Below are 21,891 nucleotides of genomic sequence, written 5' to 3'. Positions count from 1 at the left end.
CAATCTTCCTCTTTTTGCCTGAGGAAGATTGTCCCTGAGCTAACATCTGTGCCAATCTGCCTCTATTTTACATGTGGGATGCCACCACAGCATGGCTTGATGAGAGGTGTGTAGGTCTGTGCTGGGGATCCGAATCCATGAACCCCTGCCTATCAAAGTGGAGCCCGCAAACTTAACTACTATGTCACCATGCTGGCCCCTAGAGGGTCTTTACATCGTGGAGTGGTTCTGTGAAGGGAGGGAAACTGCTGGACGTTCACTGAGGCCACTGGGAGGCAGGCTTGGTGTTGGGTAGTAAGACACTCCTTTCACTGCCATGGGTGGTGTTAGATCCCAATGACAGGGACTCATGATAGAAGACACTTTGCACTTTTATTTTGTTTTCAACACTTTCACCTGTATCAGGACATTTAATCTCCATAGCAATCCTATGCCTACTGTCCACATTTTACAGTTGAGGTACTGAGATACAGTACAATGCAGTATTTGGCTGAAGGTCACACAATAAAGTGGCAGAGCCAGGATGTTTTGCTTGTAGATGTTTGTCTTGAAATCTTTCAAACAGAACAGTTGAAAGAATTGTATAGTAAACACTGATATGTCCAACAGGCTAGGTTGAACAATTATGAATATTTTACTATATTTTTATGCTCATCTTCTGTATGTATTTTGCTGAACCATGTTAATGTTGCAGACCTTGTGGCACTTCCTCCCTACGTAAATAACACCTTTGCATTGTACAGCTTGGACAATATTTCTCTCATGTCCAATAATACCCAATCCATATTCAATTTCCCCCATTGTCTCAGATTCTCTTATGGATGCATTTTAAGTGGCTCCTCACCATTCACACTTTCCAACTGTGTTTTTTCAATGAGATTGTTGTTTAAACAGACCACACCAGACGTGTTCCTTTCACGGTGTTGTATATGTTATACTAGAGGCTGGCAAACTAAAGTCTGCAGGCCCAAAGCTGCCACAATCATTGGATTATGTTTTGTCTATGGCGACTTTCATGCTACCTGAGCAGAGCTGAGTAGTTCCCACAGAGACTGTGTGGCCTGCAAAGCTGAAAATATGTACTCACTGGCTGTTTCCATAATATTAGCTGACCCCTGTGTTATCCTGTCCTTCTGTTGACATAACTTTTAGGTCTGTTAGATTTCTGAGCTGGTTGGCATATAAATAATCTGAACAATAGAACATTTATAAAGAACGATTCATTCATCTGAAGAGTTTCATTCCTTATTCTCATTGATATCACTTTTTCTCTCAATATCACATAAGAAATCCCAAAAGAGTTCAAAGTGTTCAGCCAAGTCAAAGTGAGTACTCACTGATTACATTTTGATATATATTTCTTTGAATAGGGATGTATTTGACAGCATAAGTGTCTATTTTGGTCAAATCATAGTTTAAAATGTACTGTGAACCATAGAGGGACCTCAAAGAGGGGTCCCCATTGTTCAACTTTTTTCTCCATAACAAACTCTCCATGAGGCCCCTCAGCATTGGAGGGCAAAAGGGCAAGGTACACAGGGGTCTCTGCTCCTTCTTCTGGGGATTTGATGACTTCGGGTCCCCCCATGTCGGTTCTCACCCACCCTGGGCAGCAGGCATTCAGGAGAATCTTATCCCCTCTCCTCTGCTCACTCAGTCTCCTTGCATGGATTCTGGACAGGACAGTGATGCCCATCTTCGATACTCCATATGCTATTCCCTTGACATCAGGCCAGCCTTCCTTTATGTGCACTCTTCTTCATATCTTCCACGAACTTGTTCATGAGCGCCACCAGCTCCTCTTCTGTGATGGTCTCACTTGTAAACCTCTGCTGGAATTCTGGGCTGCAGTTTTTAAGAGTCAGGAGGCTCATTATGCTAGACACATTCACCACTCTGCCTAAAATGCAATACAGATCATTATCTAGAAAGGCATGCACAAGAAGGATGAATAACAAATTCAGTGGGATTTTGTCCACTTGAGAGGCAATTACTAGGTTGCTGTGAGCATTAATTAAGACTGCCCCAGCGGCTGCCCCATGGCCAAATGGTTAATTTCACATGCTCCTCTTTGGTGGCTTCGTGTTTGCCAGTTCAGATTCTGGGCATGGACCTATGGTCTGCTCATCAGGCCATGCTGTGGCAGCATCCCACATAGAAGAACTAGAATGACCTACAACTAGGACATACAACAAGGTGCTGGGTCTTTGGGGAGAAACAAAAAAGAGGGAGATAGGCAACAGATGTTAGCTCAGGGCCAATTTTCCTCATCATCAAAAGGAGCATATCTTAAAAAAACTAGGCTGCTTCTGTGAGTGAAGTACATGATAAGTCTTGAAGCTTGTTTTGCTGATAATGTCTCAGAAGATGTCAGAGAAATGTTCTAATGTGGAGGGTGGTTCCCCGAAGCTCCATAAGAAAATGAAAATGGTTTATACAAGAACATGCTAAGGGGAATGTAAGGAGGTACACATTAGTATCGAAGGTTGCCTTTGGGAGCACCTGAGGATCTTATGTTCACTTGAGCAGTGCTCTACGTTGAGGCCTCTGTTGATTAAGAAAGAGCTGACTGGTTGATGCATGACAGTTCCAAGGTGAATGGACAACTGCTCCTTGGAAGGCTGCCATGCTGATAGAGATAGGTAACAACAAATTAGCTCAGCTGACTGAATTACACGTTGTTTTCTCTATGTTTTAACATTTATCAATTTGGGAGCAGTGACTAATGGCCTGACAATATGGTGATGGAGAGGGGCAGTGGAAAACTGGACTATTAAATGGATGTTATAAAAGGAATGAACTACATACTATGACATGGATGAACCTTGAAAACATTATGCTAAATTATAGGGGCCAGTCACAAAAGACCACATCTAATATGGTTCTATACATAGGAGATGTCCAGAACAAGAAAATCTGGAGCCAGAAAGTAGATGAATGGTTGTTTAGGGCTAAGAGGATGGGGGAACAGAGAAATAATAGAATTTATTTTTGTGGTGATGAAAATGTTCTAATCGTGAATAAGGTGATGGTTCCACAACTCTGCATACATACTAAAAGACACTGAGAGCAACGTCAGCACCATGTTGGAGTGAGGTGTTCCCTTTGTATCTCCCCTCTTAGTTGCAACCAGTTGTACATCGATTAGCCCAGAAAGGACTCCCTGCACAGCACACTGGAATGCCTGAGAGATCCTTGCATGTATACATCTCAAGGTAGGTGGACTGGACCCCCAGGACACCATGGAACTAGGGAAGTAGCCCCCTCCACCTCCCCAGTAGGGGTGATCCAACATGAGGATTCTCACACCAGCATGAGTGCCAATGACCAGAGGTTTTAGGGGTAGACATAGTGCTTTTAGTGGCAGACACAGCAGTGGCAGGCGGTGCACATGTTCTGATGCTTCATGACACAGAGGAGTGCTGGTGACCCAGCCCTCTCCCATGCCCCCAGCAATGGTACCAATCTTTCCAGCAGTGGGGATAGCATCCAAAACTTGAAGTCCCTTGGCAGTGGCAGAGTTTCCTGATCTGAGATTTTATAAAGTACATTGGTTTGTGCCAGAAACCAGAGGTTACAGGAAGAGCAGCAGCATTTGTGCCTTAGCTTCTGCTCTCCTCCATCAATGGCTGGTTGCCCCTGTGACCTAAGAATTCAGGAACCACAGCATAACCTGTGATCTTGCCCACAGTGGCAGCATCCCTGACACTGCCTTTACTATCTGTGGTGGCTGCATACAAGTTTCCAGAATCCCAGCTGCAACCTTGACTCATGTGAACCCAGTGGCCCTGGCTGTGGTTCTGCCAGCACACCCAGATAATCTAGGAACAGCAGCACAGATTGTGCATGGGGCAGAAGAATCTGAGTCCATGGGGAGTCCATGGAGATCCAGTAGGAGAACACGAGATACAGGTGACCCTGGAAGTAGCAGAGGTGACTCTAGTGGTGGCACAAAAGACAGCAGCAACATTGTAAACCACAATGCACCAGGAACCTCAGAGGCACAAGCAGCACAAGGAGGGCACTGATGATGCCTCTAGCAAAGGCAGCAGAGGGTGGAAACTGCAAGCTCTCAAATACAATTAGAAGCAGCTCGGAACTGAAGTAACAAAAGTCTTACCCAAATAGGAAAGATGTTTACTACACAAATACATCAGTAAAGATCAATTCATCAAGTACCATGAAGAACTAGAGTAACACAGCAGAACACAAAGAAAATGGCAACTCTCCATAAACCAAACTTGAAGTTGCAGAAGATTACAATCTAACTAACAGAAAAGTCAAAATGGCTGTCATGAAGAAACTCAACAAGTTACAAGAAAACTCAAAAAGACAGTTCAATGAACTCAGAAATAATGAACAGGAGGAGTACGTCACCAAAGGGATTGAAATCTAAAACAAACAAACATAAATTCTGGACTTAAAGAAGTGAAAAATAAAGTCCAACACATTGAAAATAGAGCAGACCATATGGAAGAAAGAATTGGTGCGCTCAAAGATAGAAAAATAGAAATGAGTCAGGTGGAAGAGAAATAAGATTTTTTAAAAATGAAATATCTGACTCAGTAAAAACAACATATGAATAATAGTTATCCTGGAAGGAGAAGAGAGGGAGAAAGGAGCAGAGAGCTTATTCATAGAAATAATAGCTGATGACTTCCCAAATGTGGGGAAGAAACTAGATGTACAATTACATGAAGCTAGTAGAAGTCCTAATTCTCTCATCATAGAAAGACCTTCTTTGAGGCATATTATATTAAAAGTATCAAAAAGTCAATGAGAATATTAAGGGAAGCCAGAGAGAAGAAAATAATTTAGAAAGGAACCCTCATCCGGCTACCAGCAGATTACTCAGAGAAACTCTACAGGTTATAAGAGAGTGGAATAATATATTCAAAATATTGAAATAAGACGTCTATGAGCCAGGAATACTCTATCCAGCAAAGTTATTCTTCAGATAGGGAGGGGAAGTAAAATCTTTCCTGGAGAAATGAAAGCTTTCCCAGAGAAACAAAAACTGAGGGAGTTCATCACCATGAGGCCTTCCTTAGAAGAAATGGTCAAAGTAGCCCTCCTGCCTGAAAGAAAAAGGCAAAGGTTTAGAAAGCTTTGAACAAGGTAATGAATAGACAGAACCAGAAAATTCCAGCTCTATATCGCAAGAGGTTAGTAAACTCTTAAATATACCCAAAAGGCAACAGGGAAAGAAAGCATAAAAAATAACTATATCCACTTCAATTTGGTAAAAAGCTCACAGCACAAATAAGGGTAATTTGTGAAAATGAAAACATTGAAGGGGAAGAGGAAAAGGACCGAACCTACATAGACTAATGGACATAAGATACTATCAACAGAAAAAGGACTTTCTCATCTATGAGATCTTTTATACAACCCTCCTGGTAAGCACAAAACAAAAAATCAGAGCAAAGTCACAAATCATAAGCAAAGAGGACACTGAGAAATACATCACAGAAAACCACCAAACTGAAATGGCAGACTGAAATACAGGGAAAAGGAAACAATGGAAATATAGAACAACCAGAAAAGAAAAGATAAAATGGCAGTATTCAGCCCTCACATATCAATAGTCACTTTAAATATAAATGGATTGAACTCACCAATCACAAGACACAGAGTGGCTGGCTGGATTACAAAACAAGACCCAACAATATGCTGCTTCCAGGAAACACATCTCAGCTCTAAAGGCAAACTGAGGCTCAGAGTGAAGGGATGGAAGATGATGCTCCAAGCAAATGGCAAGCAAAAGAAAGTGAGTGTAGCCATATTTATAGCATACAAAAATAGACTTCAAGCCAAGAAAGACAACAGGAGACAAAGGTGGACATTATATAATGTTAAAAGGGACATTGCACCAAGAAGGTATAATGCTTATTAATATATGTACCCCTAACATAGGAGCACCAAAGTATATAAAGCCACTACTAACAGACCTAAAGGGAGAAAGGGACAGCAACACAATAATAGTAGAGGACCTTAACACCCCACTTACATCAATGCATAGATCATTCAGGCAGAAAGTCAACAAGGAATCAGTGACTTTAAATGAAGCAGTAGACCAGATGGACTTAATAGAGATACATTAAACATTCCATCCCAAAGCAGCAGAATACACATTCTTCTCAAGCACACATGGAAATTCTCAAAGGTAGACCATACGTTCAAAAACAAAACAAGCCTCAAAAATTTAAGAAGACTGAAATCGTATCAAGCACGTTTTCTGACTAAAGTGGTATGCAACTAGAAATCAACTCCAAGTAGAAAGTTGGAAAAGACACAAATATGTGGAGACTAAATAGTATGCTACTGAATAACTGTTGGGTCAATGAATAAATCAAAGGAGAAGTCAACAAATACCTGGAAACAAATAAAAATGAAAACACAACATGCCAAAACTTATGGGATGCAGCAAAAGCAGTACTAAGAATAGCAATACAGGCCTACCTCAGAAAACAAGAAAAATATCAAGTAATCAATGTATCATTATACTTAAAAGAACCAGATAAAGAAGAAGAAACAAAGGCCAGGTCAGTAGAAGGAAGGAAACAATAAAAATCAGAGGAGAAAGAAATGAAATAGAGACTAAAAACAACAGTAAGGATCAGTGAAACTGAGAGGTGGTTCTCTGAAAAATTGAAAAAAATTGTCAAACCCTTAGCCAGACTACTTAGAAAAAAAGAGAGAAAGTTCAAATAAATAAAATTACAAATGGCAGAGGAGAGATTACAATGGATACCACTGAAATACAAAGGATTATAAGAGAATACTATGAAAAGTTATGCACCGAAAAATTGGATTACCTAGAAGAAATGCATAAATTCTTAGAATCATACAACCTCCCAAAACTGACTCAGAAGAAATAGGAAATCTGAATAGACCAATCACAAGTAAAGAGATTGAAACAGTAATCAAAAACCTCTCACAAAACAAAAGTCCAGGGGCCAGCCCCATGGCTGAGTGGTTACATTCACACGCTCCGCTTTGGGGCCCCAAGGTTTCACTGGTTTGAATACTGGACACGGACCTAGCACCGGTCATCAAGCCATGTGGAGGTGGTGACCCACATAACGGAACTAGAAGGGCCTACAAGTAGAACATACAACTATGTAATGGGGGTGCTTTGGGGAGAAGAAGGAAAAAAATGAAAAACAAAAAACCAAAAGTCCAGGACCAGGTGGTTTCTCTGGTGAATTCTACCAAACATTCAAAGAAGATTTAATAGCTACCCTTCTCAAACTCTTCCAAAAAAACTGAAGAGAGTGGGATGCTTCCTAATTCATTGTTTGAGGGCAACATTACTCTAATTGCAAAACCAAATAAGAATGACACAAATAAGAAAAACAGGCCAACATCACTGATAAACATAGATACAAAAATCCTCAACAAAATCTTGGCAATCAAGTACAACAATACATTAAAAAGATCATGCACCATTATCAAGTGGGATATATTCCAAGGGTGCAAGGAGGGTTCAACATCCATGCAGCAATCAGTGTGATACACCGCATTAACAAAATAAAGAATAAAATCACATGATCATCTCAATAGACATGGAGAAAGAATTCTCAACAGAGGATTCAACATCCATTTATGATAAAACTGTGAATAAAGTGGAAAGGAAAATACCTCAACATAATAAAGGCCCTATATGACATACCCACAGCTCATTCTCAATGGTGAAAAACTGAAAGCTATTCCTCTAAGAACAGGAAAAAGACAAGGATTCCCACTCTCATCACTCTTATTCAGTGTAGCATTGGAAGTCCCAGCCAGAGTAATTAGGCAAGAAAAAGAAATAGAAGGAATCCAAATTAGAAAGAAGAAATAAAACTGTTATTATTTGTGGATGACATGATTCTGTATATAGGAAAGCCTAAAGAATCCACCAAAAAACTATTAGAAATAATTAACTAATACACTAAAGTTGCAGGGTACAAAACTAATATAAAAAATCAGTTGCATTTCTATACATTAACGAACTAGCAGAAAAAGAAATCAAGAATACTATTCATTTTACAGTCACAACAAAAAGAATAAAATACCGAGGGATAAATTTAACCAAGGAGGTGAAAGACCTGTATAGTGAAAACTATAAGACATTGTTGAAGGAAATTGAAAAAGACATAAAGAAATGGAAAGAGGTTCTATTTTTAAGGATTGGAAGAATAAACATAGTTAAAATGTCCATATTACCTAAAGCAATCTATAGACTCAATGCAATCCCAGTCAAAATTCCAATGATATTTTTCACAGAACTAAAACAAAGAATCCTAAAATTTATATGGATCAACAAAAGAGCCCGAATAGCCAAGGCAATCCTGAGAAAAGGAAGAAAGTTGGAGGTATCACACTCCCTGAATTCGAAATATGCTACAAAGCCATAGTAATCAAGACAGCATGGTACTGGCAGAAAAACATAAACAAAGCTCAATGGAACACAATCGAGATCCCAGAAATAAACCCACATATCTCTAGCTATTATTGACCAAGGTGCCAAGAACATGCAATGGAGAAAGGAAAGTCTCTTCAAGAAATGGTGTTGGGAAAAATTAACAGGCAGATGCCAAAGAATGAAAGTAGATCCTTATCTTACACAATACACAAAAATTATCTCAAAATGGGTTAAAGAATGTAAGACCTTATCCATAAAAGTTTTAGAAAAAAATATAGGCAGTATGCTCATTGACATCAGTCTTAGCAGTAGTATCTTTTTGAAGACCATGTCTCCTCAAGAAAGGGAAACAAAAAATAAACAAATCAGATTATGTTAACTAAAAAGTTTCTGCGTGGGCATGGAAACCATCAGCAAAAGGAAAAGACAACCGACCAACTGGCAGAAAATATCTGCAAATCATATATCCAATGAGGGACTAATTCTCCAGAATTTCTAAAGAAATCATACAACTAAGCAGCAAAAAGTTAACAACATGATAAAAAAATGAGCAGAGTATATGAACAGACGTTTTTCCAAAGAAGATATACAGATGGCCAATAGGCACATGAAAATGTGTTCAACGTCACTAATTATTAGGGAAATGCAAATCAAACTGCAGTGAGACATCACTTCATGCCCATCAGAATGGGTATAATTAGCAAGACGAGAAATAACAAGTGTTGGAGAAGATTGGAGAAAGGGAACCCTCATACATTTTGGGTGGGAATGCAAACTGGTGCAGCCACTATGGAAAACATTATAGAGATTTGTCAAAAAATTAAAAATAGAAATATCATATGATCCAGCTATTCCACTTCTCAGTATTTACCCAAAGAACACGAAAACACTAATTAGAAAAGATATATGCATCCCTATGCTCATTGCAGCTTTATTCACAATAGCCAAGACTTGGAGGCAACCTGAGTGCCCATCGATGGATGAGTGGATAGAGAAGATGTGGTGTATGTATACAGTGGAATACTGCTCAGCTGTAAAAAAGAATGAAATTGTACTTTTTGTGATGACATCGAGGGGCCTTGACAGAATTCTGCTGAGTGAAATACGTCAAACAGAGAAAGACAAATACCATATGATTTCACAAACTAATGTATGGATAAGGAGAACAGATTGGTGGTGGGGCAAACAGTAATGGGAAGGCAAAAGGGGTAAAGGGGCTCATATGTATGTTGACAATGGAAATTTGACTTTTGGTGGTGAACATGGTGCAGTCTATACAGACTGAAATATAGTGATGTACACCTGAAGTTGACACAATGTTATAAACCAAGGTGACCTCAAAAAATCCTCCAAACCCACAAATTGTATACTTTAAATGGGTGAAATGTATAGCATGTGAATTATATCAGAGTAAAGTTGTTAAAAGTGTAAAACAGTGACAGATTTCTTACTAATTTATCTTGAAAGCATGGTTAATATTCATAAAAGTGAATTTATATTAAGTTGTATAAAGAAAAAGTTTACTATTTTTACATCTAAATGAATATTACAAAGAGTATAAAAAAATCATGAGACCATACCACCAATAATAGATTCAGGTAAATAGGAAACTCTGCCTTTTCAATGTAAATATTGGGGAAAACTGTCGTCATCATTTAACTTGCACTCCATCCTATTAAAAGGATGGCAGTACAAAACAAATTTGATAAAAAAGATAATCCAGGGCACTATGCCTCTCATTAAATAATCTTTGAGATAATTACAATGAGTGTTGGAAACTGTCTTATTATTCTTAAAACAGTCTCCTAGGATGAACGCATTTTAGAAATGGGTCAATTGTTCCAGTCTTTCCTTTCCGCTAGAACACATGAAGTTTAAGAATAAACTGAACCTCTTTGTGAGATGTTTTAGTAAGCACAGTCGAAGGTCCTAATAGAATTTAATTAATTCTCAAAAATATTATCTGCTTCTCTCCTAACAAAACTAACACATGTTTCTTGAGTCAAAATTGCAAAACACAGAAGGATATGAAGAAAAGACATCAGGAGAAGCAGCCAGAGTGGGCCGCTGGTTACCAGAAAGGCAGCTACAATCTCTTATAGGGCTTTAAAATCATATTCTCAAAGACCCGAGTCTGGGCAGTAATGGAGAATCTGTAAAAACTTTCCATAGACTGCTTGTACACGGTAATGAAGTGATGACCTCTGTTTTATTCTATTTTTTACCTCAGCAAGTCTAGAATCAGCTGGGGAAATACTTACCTGCATATGATAGGGAGGCATGACCAAGGAGTCCAAAGGCATTTGAAGGTAAATTCCTGGATGTGGATGCTGCATCCAGTCTCTATTCCACACAGCAGTCCCTCCTACAAACCAATCCCCAAGAGACGGTAGCTGCCTGGGTGACACTCGTCACAACTGAAGAAGACTGTAGATCTTCTGATGCGACAACTCAGGACAGGAGCACCCAGGGAGGAAACAGGAGGCACTTGTTGGAGGTTACACAGCAAACACTTGGATCCAAGTGTTTTGTTTCCAAAGTGCACTCATGGCTTTCAAATGGCAGTTCAGGGACACGGCACTGGAAGGCACACAGATAATCCTCTGAGAGATGTTATGGGCCATCCTGAGTTTCTTATCCTTATGGTGTGTGTGTGTGTGTGTGAGAGAGAGAGAGAAACAGTGGCCCTTTAGTAATCACTCCACATCTTTGAGAAAAGTATGTCACCTATCTAAGAAAGGATTCTTTCCTGGTGGGGCTGGGGTATGTGTCAGGCTTACAGTTTATCCAGGCCATATTCTCTATCTGACCAGAAACTTATTTTAAGGGAGCCCTGTTTTCCTTCAAAAGCGTAAATCAAAGGAAAAACATAGACCTTGTCCCCAGGGCTTAACACATGGTAGCTGCCCAAGACCTCTTTGTGGGATGCCTGTCCCCTAATGGATCTGTCCCAGCATCTCTTCTTCACTCTCCAAAGTCTTGCCACCTGAATCTAGAGCCAAAGTGATCTGGACAACAAGGGATATATTGTACATCATCTCATTTCCAGTAACAAACTTCAAAAGCATTGCTTGATTCTAATTGTCTCTGCCGAGGCATTAAGTGCACATCTGGTTCTCTGGATGTTTATGATTTCACATTTATCACATAAGTCTATTTTTATCTAATTCCAAGAGTACCTGTTGTTAAGTCTCTGGATTGAAAGGGGTTTTCATGAAACACTGCAGGGTTTAAAAATGTGTCTCTTGCAGCTCCTTGGGTTTCCCTAAGGTTCCCTGTGGGCCCTGTGCTGAGGAAGAAATTGGCCCCAATCAAGCTGAGTCTGCTTTTCTCATCTATTGCTTTGGCCTCACTGGGTACAGCTTCACGTGAAGAATGGCATCATCGGCATAGGATATTTGAGGACCACTGAGTGGTAGAAAGAACAATTATCTTGGATGCCACATGACCTAGGTCGGCACCTAGCTGTGCACATGACCTTGAGTTTTGGTGTGCCTCCATGTTCTTTGTAGGATGATGTCTAAAATACCTGATACATCACATCAAGAAAAGTCCCTCCAACCATTCTTGCTAGAACCAAAAAATGTCCAAGGTGGAAGATATCTTTAGTCCAGTAATTTCCCCCCATGAACTGCTGTGGCTGCCTTTCCTCCCAAATAATGGGAGAGCTCTCCTATTTCAAAACAAAGGAAAATTTTTCTGTATATTGAGAATATAGCATGTATTTACATTTTTCTGAACTCTAGCTTTGATGAGGCAAGATCAGTTGTTTGAATAGAGCCTGTCTTAGCATCTGTGAGTGTCGTCAATCCTCTTTCTGGACCAAGAACAGACATAGCAGGAACTAACACAGCCCAGCTAAGTAAGGAAAATGTCCAGCTAGGAGTCATTAGTATGATTCCAAGAGAAATACATGTAGAATGTGTGGTGGTGGCACAAGGAACTCCATTGCTGCCCTAAAGTGTTGGGGTGAGGGAAGGAGCCAAGTGACTTTGAAAGAGGTGCCCTTTGAGGTCCTAGTGAACCAAGTGTTAGAAGAAGTAGCGGAACTTTCCGGGAAGACAGGACAGGGAAATGGGGCAGAATTGTGAGTAAGCCATACACGCATGTACTGAATTCCAAGCCACACCTTTTAATCTTTCTAAAATATCTGCTTGTCTTAATTGGTGTATTTAATGGGTGATGGCTCCCCTCCATCCCATTACCTTGGGTTAAGTATTATTGTAGTTTACAACCAAAGAAATATGATAGTTTGTTTTGTCCATAATATAGCACATAGAACCAGGAGTTAAAATGAGCCTGGAGCTATGCAGATATCAGAGATCCCTACTAGCCTTGATAAGGGTGGGACTTTACTGCTGAAGGATTTTCAGGAGTGGAGTGAGCCTGAAGAGAGTACAGAGAATGCCAAGAACGGAAACACTCAAGAAGGGAGCTCCCTTAGGTGGGTTTTCAACTGTCCAGCAACGACTGCTGAGGGTCTGTTGTAGAGCTGGGATGGAGGAGAAGGCTTGGGGAGAAACTGAGTAGGACCACTCGTAGAACATGGTAATTGAATAATAGGGGGTGGGTATAGTGATTTTCAGAATCCTGGTGGGTGGACGATGGGTCAGTGACCATGATGACTTGGGGAAAGGACAAGTGTATTTTGGAAATGTGTGTTTTAGATGTGGGAATTCTGGAGAGGAAGGAAGGGCCCAGGAAGAGATGGAGAGGCAAGGAGACAAATATGTGTGTCTGGAAGTGTAGGAATGTTATAGGCAGGTAAGAGGTTTGAGGATAGTGAAGGCTCCACTATCCTGAACAAGATCACTGTGAGAGAGAGAGAATGAGAAGGGAGGGTTCAGGATGGAATCCTCAAGGAATTCCAGTGTGTGAGTGGCATGGAGCAAGTAATGACCCTCTCTGTGAGCTTTTGAATGAAGATCTGAAGGATAAGGGAGAGTCAGTGCAAAGACCAGTGGGGCAGAGAGCACCCATGACAGCTGGACAAGTGTGTACAGGGTTCTGAGGCAGAAGGTCACCTGGACCCATGGAGACACAACAAGGAGACCTGTGTAACTGTGTAGGGACAGGAAGCAGGGGCTTGTAGATGAGATTGGGGGCAAGCAGGGCAGAGCATGCCAGAAACACTACAGCTTTGGCTCCTCATCATACTCACCTTGAGGTTTTATGAGGCATTAGCTCTGTGCAGACATTTTGGGTAATATAGAAGTTTGTTTTCATTGTCACTTCTGCTTTAATATGAAACAGTGTGGAATCAGGAGCTTTTGGTGGGGAGAGAGCACAAAGTTAATAAGTTAAATTGTACTCATGGTAAAAATCTATAGAATGATACAAAATTTTTTTTACATGTGCAATCTGGTGATTTCCCAGTAATGCCTGGTTTAAGATAACAGCATTTTGCAATGACAATTTCCTGGCTTGGTAATGCTGTACAGTGTCGTAAGACGGCACCATTAGAGGAGGGTAAGTGAAGGGTGCAGAATGAGATCTCTGTGTACCATTCTTACACTTTTTTGTTTATTTCAAAATATGTTAAAAATTCACTGAACTGCTCTAAAGTCCAATTCAGAGAAGCTGTGAGGAAACCTGGAGGAGATTCCCTAAGAGTCCATTCCATGGAGATGGAAAAGCCCTCTGCTGGAAAGTCTTGTAAATCAGAGGATTCTGCTCTCCCTGTAGCCTCCAGTCTGACATCTTTCCTTAGGGAGTCCGTTCTGGATCCTGTGGAAGCTAAGGGCCTCACAGCAGCGTTTCAGGCTCCAAGCCACCCTGGCTGGCCACGCTCATGGAGACTGAGTGCACTCTGAGCTCACATTGACTTACAGGTGACGTCAATGCTTGTATTGTTGATTAGCACTTTGAGGCCTCCATACTCCTTGTACAGGAAGTCACCCAGGGTATGGATGCTCTGCAGATCATCAATGTCCAGCTGGTGGAAGCGAGGGCTGAGGCCCTCGGCCTGCAGCTGCTACATGGCTGCCAAGCCCTGCACCATGTCCCATGCTGTGAGCACTTCATCCCCTGAGAACTGCTGGCACAGGTCGTACATGATGGCAAAGCCAATGCCATTGTGGACCCTGGTCATGAGGGCCATGCAAGTGTAGGAGGACATGGCTGGGCAGGGGTCATGAGGGGAACTTGTGTGGAGAGCAGACCGGCCTATGGGCCACAGGAACGCTCACTGGGGAGGCCTGGCCACAGTCAGAGAAGGCACACTGAAATGAGTTCTGGGATCCAGTGCTGTGATTTCCTGAGAAGGAGGCCCCACCTCCATCCCTCCCTCCTAGGAGGGGCCAAGTGTTACAGAAAGTTTCCTAATCCCTCACTCCTGGTTCACCCCTTAATGGTGCTACACCCTGGGCCAAACCAGAACAGTCTTATTTTGATCTCACCTCTGAGAGAAGCAATCGTTGCAGGCTGGAGAGGTGTGCTTCCCACAAAGCACAACTTCTTGGTGCTGGGTCCATAAGGGGCTAGAGATTCATGGCAGTTGGACTAAAGAAACTATTGTGGGAGAACCCCAAAAGGAGAAAAAGTAGTGCAGAGTAGTAAACTTGAACTTGGGCCCATTATCAACTATAGAATGGGAAGTGTTCCTTTTTCTGAAGATGCAATAAATTACATACGTTAATCACTTCTGAGGGCATAGGTCCTCTTGCTTTCTTAAGAGAAACTCAAGAGAGAGAATTAGAGAATTAGGTGCTGTGATTAGACTTTCACTGTGGGCAGGGTACCTCACTGTGTGCTTCTCAGTGAGTCCCCAAGTGGGAGGAAATGTTTTATGAAGCTCTTGTTGTGTGCCATGCTGTTGCTTTCAATGCTTTATTTAATGGTTACATAATCTCTGTTGGCTAACGGTGCCTACTGTTTGGTTTTGTCCAATGTCACAGATAATAAGCAGTATATATAGTTAGGTGTTATTTTTAAGGTACTAAGAAAAAAAAGATCTTTGCAATTTTAAGTATACATTTCCAAAAGTTGAGATGCTATGGTCTTGACCTAGGCATTGTTGTCCTTTGGTGTCAGTTTACAAAAACAAAATAATAGAGAGGAACTTAACAGCTGTGTTGAAAGGAGAAAGTTGTAAACCTCACTTTTAAAATAAAACCCCTACCCTTGCTTTCAGGGTCTACTCCTTTTCATTTCTGTAAGCCTGAAAATCACTGGTGAAGAATGAAGAATAATCAGGGCAGTAGAGGCCTCTTTAGAGCACAGAGCGCTTCTGTGAAGGGAGGGATGTGGTGGAGGTTCATTGGGGCCACTGAGAGGTATGCTTGGTGTTGGGCAGTAACTGACTTCTTGTCACTGCCATGGGTGATGTTAGGTCCCAATCACAGGGAGTCATTTTACAATACTCATTGCACTTTTATTGTGTTTTTAACATTTTGATCAGTATCAGGACATTTAATCTGTATTTACAGCAATCCTATGCCTATTGTGCTCATTTTACAGTTGAGGTACTGAGATAAAGAGCAATGCAGTATTTTGCTCAGGGTCACACAGTAAAGTGGCAGAGACAGAAATTTTTGTTTCCAGGTGTTTGTCTTGAAAGCTTTCGAACAGAAATATTGAAAGAATAGTAAATGCCCATATATCCACCTGACTAGGTTGAACAATTGTGAATATTTTCATAAATTTTTGTGTTCATCTTCTGTATATATTTTGCTGAACCATGTTAATGTTGTAGACCTCAGAATACTTCCTCCCTGCATAAATAACACATTCTCATTGAAGAGATTTGACAACAATTCTCTCATGTCACTAACACTCAATCCATATTCAATTTCCCCCATGGTCTCAGATGCTTTTATGGAAATGTCTTTAGTGCCCATTCACCATTCACACTTTGCCATTGTGTTTTTCCAATGAGTTTGGTGTTATGGTGCCTACACCAGATGTATTCCCTTCATGGTGTTGTCCATGTTATACTAGAGGCTGGTAAACTAAAGCCAGCAGGCCAAACCCCGCCATGCTCATTAGTTTATGAATTGTCTATGGCTACTTTCATGCTACCTCAGCAGATCTGAGTAATTCCAACAGAGATCATGTGTCCTCAAAGCTAAAACCATGTACTTTCTGGCTGTTTCTATGCTGTTAGCTGGCCTCTGAGTTATACTGTTGTCTGTTGACCTAACTTTTAGGTCTGTTAGATTTCTGATCTGGTCGGCATGTAAACAATCTGTGCAAATGGACATTTATACAGAAGGATTTATTCATCTATTGATTTTCATTCATTGTCATTGATTCCACTTTTTCTCCCCTGTATCACATATGAAATCACAAAAGACTTCACTGAATTAGTAGCCAAGTGAAATTGAGTACTTGATAGGGATATTTTGATTCTTCTTATATTTAAATTTGTGGGTAGGGATGTTTTTGACATCATTTGGTCAAATCAGGATGTGTAACTTAATGAGAAGCAAGGAGAGAACTCTAAGAGTGGTCCCTGTTGTTCAACTTTCTTCTCCATAACAAACTCTCCAAGAGGCCCCTCAGCATCTGAGGGAAAAAGAGCAAAGTATATGGGCATCTCTGGTCCTTCTTCTGGGGTTTTCATGGCTTTGGTCCCCTCATGTCATTTCTCACCCACCCTGGGCACCAGGCATCCATGAGGATCTTGTCCCCTCTCCTCTGCTCACTGCTCTCCTGGCATGGACTCTGGACAGAACTATGATGCTCATCTTTGGCACTGCATATACCATGGCCTTGATATCAGGCTAGCCTTCCTTTATGTGCACTCCATTCTTCATATCTTCCACAAAATTCTTCATGAGCCCCACCAACTCCTTCACAATGATTTTCTCACTTGTAAATTTAGGAGGTAGTTCTCTGCTGAGGTTTTTAAGAGCCATGAAGCTGAATAGTTGGGGGATTGTCAAGATGGCAACATAGGCAGACTCTGAACTCACCTCTTCCTATGAACACAACAAGGTTACAACTATTCTTGGAAAGATTACCCCTTAGAGAGAACTCACACCTGGGTGAAAAGAACCCCCACAATAGGGGACAGTCCTGACTGAGGCGGAAGAGGCAGAAATTCATTTCTGTAGAGGAAAAAGCCACCTTTGCGAACAATGGAGCTTCACGGCAAGACAGGAAGAACCCTAAGATATGCAGCTTTCCCTGGAGGAGTGGGGACCTGAGTAGGGGTGCATTACCACTATAAGCATCATTCCGACTCAGCACAACTGAGAAAAGTGTCATAATATCTGGCTTTCCTGGCTATTAACTACAATGGGGAATACCCTGAGAAAAGCTATAGGTCATAAGTGAAAAAACCCAACTCTTAAAGGACCCATGCACAAATTCACCTGTCTCTGAAAGCAACCTGAAATCAACAGAAGGAAAGATGCACAGTCCTTTGGTGAAGAGTCTCACCTGGCAGGCTCTGGGTGCATCTTTGTGAGACCTCTCTAGGAACTTAGACGTTGGTGGCAGCATTGTTGTGACCTAGTACAGGTGTGCTGACACAGACACTGACAGACACCATTGGAGTCCTTTCTCTGCCCTGTTAACCCAGGGTCTGCCCCACCCACCAGAGTACTGATTTAATCCAGCTCAGCCAGGGCAGCCAGCCTGACCTAGGGACTGGCCCCACCCAACAGCAAGCCCTCAGGCTGCTTGTCAGACTGCATACACTGGGTGCCTTGATCCTCTGCAGGCAGGCAAGTGTGTCTGCCTCTGTGAGGCTGGGCCTGTGTGAGGAGCAGGTGGAGTGTAGGGGGTGTTGGTGGAGAGTATGGGAGCCTCTGCACTAGGGGAACTGGGTCTGCTTCAGGGGGTCAGGAGGTGTGCATGGGCCAGCACTGTGTTGATGGTGTGTGTGGGCCTGTGGGGTGCGGGGCTTATCAGTGGCAGAAGACCTGTGCTTCACAAAGAGATACATAGAGGATCAGCCCTGCCTTCCAAAGCCTGAAACAATGGGGTCCTCCTGTGCCTGGGGCCAGCCCCACTTAGCTGCAATCCTGAGAGAGCTGACAACAGCCTTGCAGGCTGGAGGCCTACAGCAATTGTAAGCCCCTGAGCCTAGCAACCAGCCACAGTGGGGGCCTACTCAACAGAAAAACTGCAACAGGCATGTGCTATTAGGCCTTGCAGCAAATTGTGCGGGGGCTCCCCAAACGTGATTTTCAAACAGCCAGCCATGGGGAGAAAGCCTAGACTCACTGGGTACCTGCAGCAAGATCAACACTGCCATAGCAGAAGGATACACATTGCCCACAAAGGGGCTTCTCCTGGAACATTTAGAACATTTAGAACATTAGGTGATGAGAGGGAAGCACACTGCTGAGCCTCAAAAGGTGTCTCTTCCATAAGGCCAGTTCTCCCACATCAGGAGACATAACTGACTCACCTAATACGTAGATATCAGCAAAATAAAGAGGCAAAATGAGGAGGCAAAGGAACATGTTCCAAGCAAGGGAACAGGACAAAACCCCAGAAAAAGAACTAAATGAAACAGAAACAAACAATCTACCTGACAAAAAGTTCAAACAAAACATCATAAGGATGCTCACTGATCTTGGGAGAAAACTAGATGAACACAGTGAGAATGCCAACAAAGAATTGGAAAATATAAAAAAGAACCAATCAGAAATGAAGAATACAATACTGGAAATGAAAAATTCACTAGAGGGACTCAATAGCAGAGTAAGACTAGAGGAAATCACCCAAGCTGAACAGATAAAAGAAAAAACAATTAAAAAGAAGGACACTCTAAGGGACCTCTGGGGCAATATCAAGCACACTAACAGTTGTATTATAGGGATCCCAGAAGAAGACAGAGACAAAAGGGCAGAGAATCTATTTGAAGAAATGATAGCTGAAAACTTTCCTAACCTAAAGAAGGAAACAGACATCCAGGTACAGGAAGCACAGGGCACATCAAACAAGATAAACCCAAAGAGACCCATACCAAGAATATTATAATTAAAATGTCCAAAATTAAAAATAAAGAGAGAATCTTAAAAGCTGCAAGAGAAAGGCCAAAGTGATATAAAACAGAAACCCCATAAGGCTATCAGCTGACTTCTCAAATGAAACATTATAGGCTAGAAGGGAGTGGCATGATATATTTAAAGTGCTGAAAGGAAAAAACTTGTAGCCAAGAATACTCTACCTGGCAAGGTTATCATTCAGAATGGAAGGGGAGATAAAGAGTTTCTGAGACATGCAAAAATTAAAGGAGTTTGTCACCAAGAAACCAGTCTACAAGAAATGCTAAAGGGACTTATTTAAGTGGGAAAGAGAAGACCACAAATAGGAATAAAAAATTCTCAAAAAGGGCTATAAAGTCATTGGTGAAGGCAAAAATACACTAAAGGTAGCACATCGACCATCTATGAAGATGATATGAAGATCAAAAGCCAAAAGTCCTTAAATTAGCTATTTCCATGATAAGAAGGTAATGGATATACACACCAAAAAGAAGAGGGTAGATATAATATGAAGAACATAAAATGTGGGAAGAGGGGAGTATAAAAGTAGAGCATTTAGAAAGAGGTCAAACTAAAGAGACCAACAACTTAATACAGATTGCTATATATGGAGGTTATTATATGTGAACCTCATGATAATCACAAACCAGAAACCTATAATAAATGCACAAAAAATTAAGAGAAAGGAACCCAAACATAATACCAAGAAAGCCATCAAATCACAAGGGAAGAGAGCAAGAGAAGAAGAAAGGCACAGAGAACAACTACTAAAACACTCAGAAAAAAAGTAACAAAATGGCAATAAGTGCATAGTTATCAATAGTTACGTTAAATGTCAATGGACTAAATGTTCCAATCAAAAGGCAAAGGGTGGCCGATTGGATAAGAAAAACAAGACCCATACATATCCTGCATAGAAGAGACACATTTCAGACCTAAAGACAAACTGAAAGTGAAGGGATGGAAAAAGATACTTCCTGCAAATGCCAATGAAAATAAAACTGGGATAGCAATAATTATATCAGACAAAATAGACATTAAAACAAAAAGTGTAACAAGCCACAAACAAGGGTCTGCAGCAAGGCAACACTGCAGGGCCAGGACTGTGTTGATGGTGTGTATGGACCTGTGGGGAGTGGGGCTTGTCAGTGGCAGAAGACCTGTGCTTCTCAAAGAGCCACTTAGAGGCTCTACTACATAAAGATAAAGGGAACAATCCAACAAGAGAACATAACCCTTATAAATATCTATGCACCCAACCTAGAAGCACCTAATTATGTAAAGCAATTATTAGCAGACAGAAACTAGAAATGGGCAGTAACACAGTAATAGTAGGGGACTTTAACACTCCACTTACACCAATGGACAGATCATCCAAACAGAAGATCAATAAGGAAACTTTGACCTTAAACAACACATTAAACCAGATGGATTTAGTAGATATATAAATAACATTCCACTCAATGGAGAAAAACTGAAAGCTATCCCTCTAAGAACAGGAACCTGAAAAGGATGCCCACTTTCATCACTCTTATTTAACATAGTATTGGAAGCCTTAGCCAGAGCAATAAAGCAAGAAAAAGGAATAAAAGGGGATCCAAAATGGAAAGGAAGAAATTAAACACTCACTATTTGCAGATGACATGATTTTATATGAGAAAATCCTAAAGAATCCACCAAAAACATTTTAGAAATAATAAAGGAATATGGTCAAGTTTCAGGATAAAAAATCAAAATACAAAAATAAGTTGTGTTTCTATATACTAACAGTGAAGTAGCAGAGAGAGAAATTAAGAATACAATCCTGTTTACAATTGCAGCAAAACGAATTAAATATCTAGGAATAAACTTAACCAATAGGTGAAAGATCTGTATGCTGAAAACTATAAAACAGTGTTGAAAGAAATTGAAGAAGACACAAAGAAATGGAAGATATTCCATGCTCTTGGATTGGAAGAATTGACATCATTAAAATGTCCATACTTGCTAAAGCAATCTACAGATTCAATGCAAACCCTATCAAAGTTCCAACAACATTTTTCACAGAAATAGAACAAAGAATTCCAAAATTTATATGGAACAACAAAAGACCCTGAGTAGCAAAAGGAATCCTGAGATAAAAGAACAAAGCTCGAGGTATCACACTCGCAGATTTCAATGTATACAACAAAGCAATAGTAACCAAAACAGCATGGTACTAGCACAAAAATAGACACAAAGATCAATGGAACAGAATCAAGAGCCCAGAAATAAACCCACACATCTATGGATAGCATATTTTCGACAAGGGAGCCAAGAACATACAATTCAGGAAGGAAAGTCTCTTCAATAACTAATGTTGGGAAAACTGGACAACCCCATGGATAACAATGAAAATAGACCGTTATATTACAACATACACAAAAATTAACTCAAAATGGATTAAAAGCTTGAATGTAAGACCTGAAACCATTAAACTTCTAGAAGAAAACAGGCTGTACACTCTTCAACATCAGTGTTAGTAGCATATTTTCAATTATCATGTCTGACTGAGCAAGG

The 21,891-nt window shown here is 40.9% G+C and overlaps 1 protein-coding gene and 1 pseudogene across 1 annotated transcript in view; one reads left to right on the top strand and one right to left on the bottom strand.

Moving 5' to 3' along the window:
- Positions 1 to 21,891, top strand: part of LOC124231552 (SET domain-containing protein 4-like) — a 125,793-nt gene that overhangs the window by 14,957 nt on the left and 88,945 nt on the right. The gene's annotated exons all lie outside the window — the stretch shown is intronic.
- Positions 429 to 16,810, bottom strand: LOC124231558 (carbonyl reductase [NADPH] 1-like; annotated as a pseudogene).

Source organism: Equus quagga, chromosome 21 (genome assembly GCF_021613505.1).
Source record: "Equus quagga isolate Etosha38 chromosome 21, UCLA_HA_Equagga_1.0, whole genome shotgun sequence".
Lineage (NCBI taxonomy): Eukaryota > Metazoa > Chordata > Mammalia > Perissodactyla > Equidae > Equus > Equus quagga.
This window is presented reverse-complemented; position numbering and strand designations above follow the sequence as displayed.